Below are 9804 nucleotides of genomic sequence, written 5' to 3'. Positions count from 1 at the left end.
ACAGGCCTAGACAACACAACTAGAAAGTAGCCTGGCTCTGCACGACTAGAGTTCCTTTCATTTTGTTCTTTATACCCTTTATTATATTTCCTTCTTATTTATTCTCATTGACACCCTATAGTTTAATTTTCATTTCTGAGATCACTTTGTCTTTTTCAGTCTATTTCCTGCTTTAAGAAGTAAGCTACATTTTATATGATCCTTTGGTTTGGCCTGTTTTTGTATTTTTGCATCTTTGTTTCTTGTGATCCCCTTCCCCCATATTGACAATTGCCTATTTAAATATTTGAGATTCAGGTTGGGTTCTTCTTTTGCAACTTTCCTCTGCCAGGGACTTTCGGGGGGCTTCCTTTGGTGGCTCAGATAGTAAAGAATCCACCTGCAATGCAGGAGACCTAGGTTTGATCCCTGGGTGGGGAAAATGCCCTGGAGGAGGGCATGGCAACCCACTCCAGTATTCTTACCTGGAGAATCCCATGGACAGGGGAGCTTGGCAGATTACAGTCCCTGGGGTCAAAAAGAGTCAAGCATGACTGAGAGACTAAGCACATGAGAGGGACTTTTTAATTGTCTTTTTGTCTGAGAAAAAAATTGCTTCTCATTTTTAACAATTATTGTATCTTTGTATCAAGGTTTGATTTTTCTTGTTTATGTTTAGAATGTGTTGGGTTTTTCTGGACCATTTATTTGAAAGGAATTTCTGGTGTATGAAGTGGGGAAATTTAGTACTTTTCAGTTCAAGACTGTCCTCTTTTGTTTGCACAATGTAGAGCTATTTCTTTAGTTCATGAGCACTTTTATTTCTGCTTGCTTTCTCTGATTCTTAGATCTTCTCTAAGTAGAATCTTTATTCTGGGCTATTTCCTTCCTTCTTTCATCATCTGCTTAAGCTTCCTGGAAACACTACTGTCTTCTAGAGTGCCCCCTCTCTTTGCATTCTTCTTCTGCTGCTAAGTCGTTTCAGTTGTGTCCAACTCTGTGCGACCCCATAGACGGCAGCCCACCAGGCTCCCCCATCCCTGGGATTCTCCAGGCAAGAACACTGGAGTGGGTTGCCATTTCCTTCTCCAATGCATGAAAGTGAAAAGTGAAACTGAAGTTGCTCAGTCGTGTCCAACTCCTAACGACCCCACGGACTGCAGCCCACCAGGCTCCTCCATCCATGGGATTTTCCAGGCAAGAGTACTGGAGTGGGGTGCCATTGCCTTCTCTAATCATACGTTTGTTCAACAGAACTCTTTTACTCTGCCCAACAAAGTACAAACACATTATTATCTAAAATGCTGCAAAGTTACAAAACTCAAAACAAAATTCATAGTACTGAGTGTACAATAAAAGCCAAAAAAGCAATGTGCATGTTGCTAAGGTAACCTGCACCAATACCATGAATATCAACACAACAGAGAGTTCTGTGATGACCAGGCAGTTATTATTGTCAACTTACCAATTTCAGAGAGAGAGATGTGTGTGTGTGTTTGTGTGTGTGCGCGTGGGTATGCATGAACGTGAATACATGTGAAAAGAACCATTTGGGGCAGATAACAGGGCATTTAGATCCAGAGGTCAGAAGAGGACTCAGGCAGGGGAGCAGGGCCAGGCTACGAGGAAGGACAGCTGGGCATGCCCTTTCCTGTGGGACTCTGCCGCACAGATAACCACATAGGCCTCAGGTCATCTGTGGAATGGGGAAACATGCTCCCGGGTTGGGACGGTACCACCACCTAGAGCCCTCTGCTCATCCTTGCATCTTTAATCCATCTTATCTTTGGGATAATCCAAGCATTATCCCAAACCAACAACACTTCTGCAGCCGGAACCCTGCCACCTGGGAAACATCTCAATTGCTGCCTTCACCTTGGAAGCCTGCCTCAGAGGGAGGGAGGGAGTTCAGCTGGGAAAGTGACAAAAGTGAGCTGGATGAGATATAAGTCACAGGGGCAGAACTTTGGTGGCCCTGCTTATCCAGAGGAGTTGGAGCTGGAATGGCTCCTATGGAGGGAGTGGCAGGGGGCTTAGGTGGAAGGCAGGGGGCATGCAACCTCCTTCACCCGAGGGGGTGATGGGTGACCTGTGCCCCATGGGAGGCGGTGGGAGCATTCCCCTGGGAGGCTGACTCGCCTGGGGGATGGCTGAGACCAGGGGCCAGCACAGCGGTAGCAGTGATCTTCTGGCCATCGATGTTTCCTCTGTCCATGAGCTTTCAGAACCTTCCCAGTCTCACCTGGATTCTCAAACTTCACATAAGCCTAGCCTTTAGACAGATGGGGGTGCATCTTTTTGGCAGACATGTCAGTCATTTTAATTTTTCCACAGGTGGACAATATCTCCACGATGTGACCCTTGGTCACATTCCTGGTGAGCCTCCCACTGTGGACTTGGTGGATTTAGGGAAAGGCTCTGCCTTTTCCTCCTCTTTTCATCCCTTTTGAGTGGTTTGGATTTGGAACAAGAATGCCACCTGTTGTCCTGTCTGCCCCAAGAAGGACTTGGAGAGCCTGAGGAGCCTCTGGAGCTGGAGCCAAGGGAGGTGCTGGGACTTCCGGAGTGGCTGGAGCCGGGCCTGGTGCTGCTACCACTGGAATCACTGAACCTCTTCCACCATCTTTCCTCGCTTGACTTGTTGAGGAGCCATTTATCTTTAGAGTGATCCTTCGACTTCTCATCAGAGCAGTCTTTGTGTTTGGTAGGAGAAGGAACCCTTATTGTTGTTGTTTTTGAGTTGTTCAGTTGTGTCTGACTCTCTGTGACCCCATGGACTGCAGCACACCAGGACTCCAAGTCCTTTAACATCTCCTGGAGTTTGATCAGACTCATTTCCATCGAGTCGGTGATGCCATCCAAACAACTTGTCCTTGGTCGTCCCCTTCTCTTCCTGCCCTCAATCGTTCCCAGCATCAGGGTCTTTTCCAATGAGTCAGTTCTTCACATCAGGTGGCTGAAGTATTGGAGCTTCAGCTTCAGCATCAGTCCTTCCAATGAACATTCAGGACTGGTTTCCTTTAGGATGGACTGGTTGGATCTCCTTGTAGTCCAAGGGACTCTCAAGAGTCTTCTCCAACACCACAGTCCAAAGGCATCAATTCTTCAGTGCTCAGCTTTCTTTATAGTCCAACTCTCACATCCATACAAGACCACTGGAAACACCATAGCTTTGACTATATGGACCTTTGTAGGCAAAGTGATGTCTCTGCTTTTTAATACACTGTCTAGGTTTGTCATAGCTTTTCTTCCAAGCAGCAAGTGTTTTTTAATTTCATGGCTGCAGTCACCATCTGCAGTGATGTTGGAGCCCCAGAAATAAAGTCTGTCACTGTTTCCATTGTTTCTCCATCTATTTGCCATGAAGTGTTGGGACCAGATACCATGATCTTCATTTTCTGAATGTTGAGTTTTAAGCCAACTTTTTCCACTCATCTCTTTCACTTTCATCAGGAGACTCTTTAGTTCTTCTTTGCTTTCTGCCATAAGGATGGTGTCATCTGCATATCTGAGGTTATTGCTATTTCTCCCGGCAATCTTGATTTCAGCTTGTGCTTCATCCAGCCTGACATTTCGCATGATGTACTCTTCATATAAGTTAAATAAGCAGGGTGACAATGTACAGCCTTGATGTACTCCTTTCACAATTTTGAAGGGGCCCTAGTGCTGGACTTTTTATTATTTTCTTTGGCATGCTCTTGTTTTTCACTCCTGATAAATTCATTCTCCCCTTTTGAGGTGTTCAAAGCAGAACGGCAGCCTCGCTTATGTGAACACTCACTTTTAGCTGGAATCTGAAAAAGGATCCCTAATGAATTGCAGTTGACACCAAAGTGCAGCAACTTCCCGCTGCTGCTACCTCCTCCAGCTCTCCTCAGCCTTTGAGGCCAGCGCCGCCAGAGGTGTTTTTATTTACTCTCAATTCTCTGTTTGATTTTTAGGAAGAAGTGTGTGAAGTATCAGATCTGTTACCCACTGCCTCAGGCAGATGTGATGTCTAAAAAATACCCAGAGTGAGTTTTAATAAATGCCCCCAGAGAAAATGGTGTTTGCCCCAGGCAAACTTTGAGTCTGGTCAAATATTGTCAGTTTTGCAACTGGGGTCTTCCAGGGACCCACCAGACAGGTCAAATAATGAGAATTCTCTGGGAAGGGGTGCTTTACAGGAATTCCAGCCTTGTTCTGTCCTCTACAGTGGCTGCCAGGCTGCTAGTTTTCACCATGACAGCAGGCTGTTAGTTTTCAAGTCCACAAGGAAGCCTTGACAGATGGAAACAGGACAAGCTGAAATACCACAGAGCTTGTTGTTCTTTTCATGTCAGCCATTTTTCTCATATAAATGCTCCCCAGTCTCAAGTCTGCGACTAATTTCTTGAGTTTAAAATTTTTTATTCTAATCCATTGTCATTACTTTTATGGAGGAGAGAATTTTAGAAGGTCCTTCACCATTTTCACTGCCTTCATTCTTTAATTGTAGTTTTCATTTTTACCCTTCAAATTATAAATGATAGATTTCTTTTCATATATGTACAGGCTATTAAAGTATATTTTCATGTAAATTGTCTATTCAGTGATTTTGTCCATATTTTCCTCTGGGTTTTGGTATATTTTCCCCTCAGTTTTTAGAGTTTGCCACCTGTCTCTTGATTTTATCTGTCTGCCTGTTAATCTCTCTATTGTTTGCCCTGGGAAAGATTTTTATTTTCATACAGACAGTTTTACCAACTCTCTTCTTTTATTGCATCTGGACCTGAGTCTTAGAATTCTTTCTATAAATTCTGGTTATATGAGCCAATTCATTGGAAAATGAGCACCCTGCTGCTGAGAAAGATTGAAGGCAAAAGGGGAAGAGGGCAGCAGAGGATGAGATGGTTGATAGCATCACCAACTCAATGAACATGAACTTGAGCAAACTCCGGGAGATAGTGGAGGATAGAGAATCCTGGCGTGCTTGCAAAGAGCAGAACACGACTTATCAACTGAACAGCAACATAGAGGAATTCACCTATTTTTTTCTGGTGCTTGTTGTTCAGTTGCCCATGCGGTTGCATGTTTTACTTTTAAATACCTGATCCATTTGTGTTTACTTTTACATATGGAATGAATTATAGATTTAATTGCAGCTTTCGCTACTAAGTTAAACAGCTATACCCAAATTTTCTTCCTTTCTTTTCTTTTTTTTGGCTGCACTGCAGCCAGTTCTCTGACCAGGTATTGAACCCAGATCACAGCAAAGAAAGCCCAGAATCCTAACCACTGGACCACCACAGAGCTCCCCCAGCACAATTTCTTAAAGTTCATCTTTCTTCTATTGAGTTGTCACTTTTGTACTTATTTCTGATATGTCCTTGTGTCTATTTATAGGCTTTCTATTTTACCCCATTGATCCGTCTCCTCATCCACTGGCTTCGCATTACAATTTGTTGGCCTTGCAGCCAGAGCAGAACCCAGTGATCACCATCCCGCAGCCCTGTCAATGCAGACACTGCACACTGCAGGCCTCCACCCACACCACCACTCTCAGGCCCTCTGCTAACTCCCAGGGTTGTCTCCTCTGACTCCCCCAACACCACAGCCCTCCCACCATGGACACTGTATTCTATGCCTCAGCCCACAGGAGCACCTCTATTCCCTCTCAGGCACCCAGCCCCTTTTTACAGCTCACCTGCATCCTGGAGGGTTCCTTCCTGCTTAATCAGTGACTGTGGACCAGCTCTGCTTCTGCAATGACTACAAAACTGCAAAGTTGTCTGCCATCCACCTTCTGCAACTATACCTTTTTCAATGAGATCTGAACCCCAATCTCAGAGAGAAGGCTCATCTGCCAAGCTTGCCTTTACTCCTGAGCTTGTCCTCTTTCAGCCCTAGAGTCCCATATAGTGCTCCCTTATATCTTAGAGTTACTCGTTTATTACATTCTGTATTTTATTCTTCCAGTGCTTTCAGTTCAGTCACTCAGTATTGTCCAACTCTTTGTGACCCCATGGACTGCAGCACGCCAGGCTTCCCTGTCCATCACCAACTCCCAGAGTTTACCCAAACTCATGTCCATCGAGTCAGTGATGCCATCCAACCATCTCATCCTCTGTTGTCCCCTTCTCCTCCTGCCCTCAATCTTTCCCAGCATCAGGGTCTTTTCGGATGAGTCAGCTCTTCACATCAGGTGGCCAAAGTATTGGAGTTTCAGCTTCAACATCAGTCCTTCCAATGAAAATTCAGGACTGATTTCCTTTAGGATGGACTGGTTGGATCTCCTTGCAGTCCAAGGGACTCTCAAGAGTCTTCTCCAACACCACACTTCAAAAGCATCAATTTTTCAGCACTCAGCTTTCCTTATAGTCCAACTCTCACATCCATACATGACTACTGGAAAAACCATAGCCTTGACTAGATGGACATTTGTTGGCAAAGTAATGTCTCTGTTTTTTAATATGCTGTCTGCTGCTGCTAAGTCGCTTCAGTCGTATCCGACTCTGTGCGACCCCGTAGACAGCAGCCCACCAGGCTCCCCCGTCCCTGGGATTCTCCAGGCAAGAACACTGGAGTGGGTTGCCATTTCCTTCTCCAATGCATGAAAGTGAAAAATGAAAGTGAGGTCGCTCAGTCGTGTCCGACTCTTTGCGACCCCATGGACTGTAGCCTACCAGGCCTTTCCGTCCATGGAATTTTCCAGGCAAGAGTACTGGAGTGGGATGCCATCGCCTTCTCCAAATGTGCTGTCTAGGTTGGTCATAACTTTTCTTCCAAAGAGTAAGCATCTGTCTTTTAATTTCATGGCTACAGTACCATCTGCAGTGATTTTGGAGCCCCCCAAAATAAAGTCTGTCACTGTTTCCACTGCTTCCCCATCTATTTGCCATGAAGTGTTGGGACCAGATGCCACGATCTTGGTTTTCTGAATGTTGAGCTTTAAGCCAACTTTTTCACTCTCCTCTTTCACTTTCATCAAGAGGCTTTTTAGTTCCTCTGCACTTTCTGCCATAAGGGTGGTGTCATCTGCATATCTGAGGTGATTGCTATTTCTCCTGGAAATCTGGATTCCAGCTTGTGCTTCATCCAGCCCAGCATTTCTCATGATGTACTCTGCATATAAGTTAAATAAGCAGGGTGACAATATACAGCCTTGATGTACTCCTTTTCCTATTGGAACCAGTCTGTTGTTCCATGTCCAGTTCTAACTGTTGCTTCCTGACCTGCATACAGGTTTCTCAAGAGGCAGGTCAGGTGGTCTGGTATTCTCATCTCTTTCAAAAATTTCCACAGTTTATTGTGATCCACACAGTCAACGGCTTTGGCATAGTCAATAAACCAGAAGTAGATTTTTTTTGGAACTTTCTTGCTTTTTTGATGATCCAACGGATGCTGGCAATTTGATCTCTGGTTCCTCTGCCTTTTCTAAATCCAGCTTAAACATCTGGAAGTTCATGATTCATGTACTGTTGAAGCCTAGCTTGGAGAATTTTGAGCATTACTTTGCTAGCGTGTGAGATGAGTGCAATTATGCAGTAGCTTGAGCATTCTCTGGCATTGCCTTTCTTTAGGACTTGAATGAAAACTGAACTTTTCCAGTCCTGTGGCCACTGCTGAGTTTTCCAAATTTGCTGGTATATTGAGTGTCACACTTTCACAGCATCATCTTTCAGGATTTGAAATAGCTCAACTGGAATTCCATCACCTCCACTAGCTTTGTTCGTAGTGATGCTTCCTAAGGCCCACTTGACTTCCCATTCCACTGCTTGACATAATATAAAATCCTTAATGGATTTTAGTTTTAGTGAAATTTCAAGAAAATGGCTGGGATTTCTAATGGGGTGGGAATGTGTTACTATTTTCCATATTTAGGTTAATGTCTAAAAATTCACTGTCCAGCAGATTAAACTTGAATAATGAAGAATGGTGTATTATCTTTTCTCTTTATGGTGGTTGCACTTGATAAAAGACTCAAATGCATGCTCATATTTCTTTGGTCTCCTTCCCACCCCAGTGTGTTGATAATATATTGAATTTTTCTTTGGTGGTTATCGAAGGTCTTTTGTTTATTTGTTTGTTTGGCCACACCTCACAGCACTCAGAATCTTAGTTCCCTGCTACTGCTGCTGCTGCTGCTAAGTTGCTTCAGTCATGTCTGACTCTGTGTGACCCCATAGATGGCAGCCCACCAGCCTCCTCTATCCCTGGGATTCTCCAGGCAAGAACACTGGAGTGGGTTGCCATTTCCTTCTCCAATGCATGCATGCATGCTAAGTCACTTCAGTCGTGTCTGACTCTGTTCAAACCTATGGACAGCAGCCCACCAGGCTCCTCTGGCCACAGGATTCTCTAAGCAAGAATACTGGAGTGGGTTGCCACTTCCTTCTCCAATGCATGCATGCATGCATGCTAAGTCGCTTCAGTCATGTCCAGCTCTGTGCAAACCTATGGACAGCAGCCCACCAGGCTCCTCTGTCCAGGGGATTCTCTAAACAAGAATACTGGAGTGGGTTGCCATTTCCTTCTCCATTAGTTCCCTGATCAGAGATAAAATCTGTGCCGCCTGGAGTCTTAACCACTGGATAGCCAGTTCCCAAAGCTATACATTTTAAAAATACATACATTTGTAATAAATCCATAGAAGGTAAATCAAGGGGCGATATACATACATATATATATATGCAAAATTCAGAGTAGTAGTTATTGATGATAGACAGAGGGTTAGATGGGAGAAGCACATGAGTAGCTACAAAAAGTGTCAGTAATATTCCAATTCTTAAATTAGGTGAGGATTCTGGCTCAAGTCCAAGCCCTATGCGTGATTTTTTTTCAGGGCTGACCCTAAGGCTGTCCCTGGCTGGTTTCCATGGGATATGGTGCATACCAGGGCATAGCACTTTCTGAAGGTGACCCATGGCCCCTTAGATCAGACAGGCGGATGAAAGATTTGTTTCTTGCCTGCTCACTTCCATCCATAATCCTCTTGACTGGAGGCACTGGTGAGGCACACCTCTTCACTATGACTCATATCTCTCCACATCTAGGCCTCCTTCCTCTTCCTCTCCAGGTCTCCCAGGTCCATAAGAAAGTCGACGACTTTTGTCTGGGGCCCGAGGTGGCTCAGTGGGAAAGATTCAGGAGCTGTGGTTTCCATTTCTGGTCAGGAAGATCCCCTGGAGGAAGAATAGCAACCCACTCTAGAATTCTTGCCAGGATCATCCCATGGACAGAGCCTGGTGGGCTATAGTCCATGGGGGTCACAAAGAGTCATATATGTCTGATCACACAAATGCACAGCAGTGAAAACACCGCTGTCTACCTGCAAACATCTGACCCTTGACTGGTACTATTCCAAGTGGTTGTCAACCCAGATAATCATTACATAGTCTGACATAAGGAATAGAAGAGAGTGTTATTTTAGCCATACTGAGGACTAGTCTGGGAGTTCAGTCTCTACCAAGGAAGAAAGTGCTCCGGAGATACGTGGCATTCTGCAGTTTTATATCTCTCAGAACAAAAGCATACATCAAACACGACACATATTCCTTCAAGTTTTCAAAAGAAAGAGATTAGCATGTATATGGTAAGTCAGTATGGCCTTGGCATCTGGGAAGGGAATCTTTCAGGGAGTACTAGCATCGGTGTCATAGGAAGGGGGGCATTGATCCCTGCCCTCAAAGTAGACATTCTTTTTACTTCAGGACAATGCATTCTCTTCATCTATGGTTAAAGCAGGTGTGCAATGGATGTTGGACAAGCCAAAAGCCAAGCTGTTCTAGTTGCAGGCAGTGACTGTTGTTGACTGTGAGCAGGTCCCTGGTGTCGGTAGACTTTCTGCAACTCAGTGTGTTATTG

At 44.7% G+C, this 9804-nt stretch overlaps 1 pseudogene; it reads right to left on the bottom strand.

Annotated features, from left to right (window-relative positions):
* Positions 1-1989: 1989 nt before the first annotated feature.
* LOC120856600 lies at positions 1990-3703 on the bottom strand (annotated as a pseudogene).
* Between the last annotated feature and the right edge of the window lie 6101 nt (positions 3704-9804).

The sequence above is a fragment of the Oryx dammah genome, unplaced genomic scaffold, assembly GCF_014754425.2.
Source record: "Oryx dammah isolate SB20612 unplaced genomic scaffold, SCBI_Odam_1.1 HiC_scaffold_28, whole genome shotgun sequence".
NCBI classification, from domain to species: Eukaryota; Metazoa; Chordata; class Mammalia; order Artiodactyla; family Bovidae; genus Oryx; species Oryx dammah.
The sequence above is the reverse complement of the archived record's forward strand: the minus strand, read 5'-3'. Positions and strand labels throughout refer to the sequence as shown.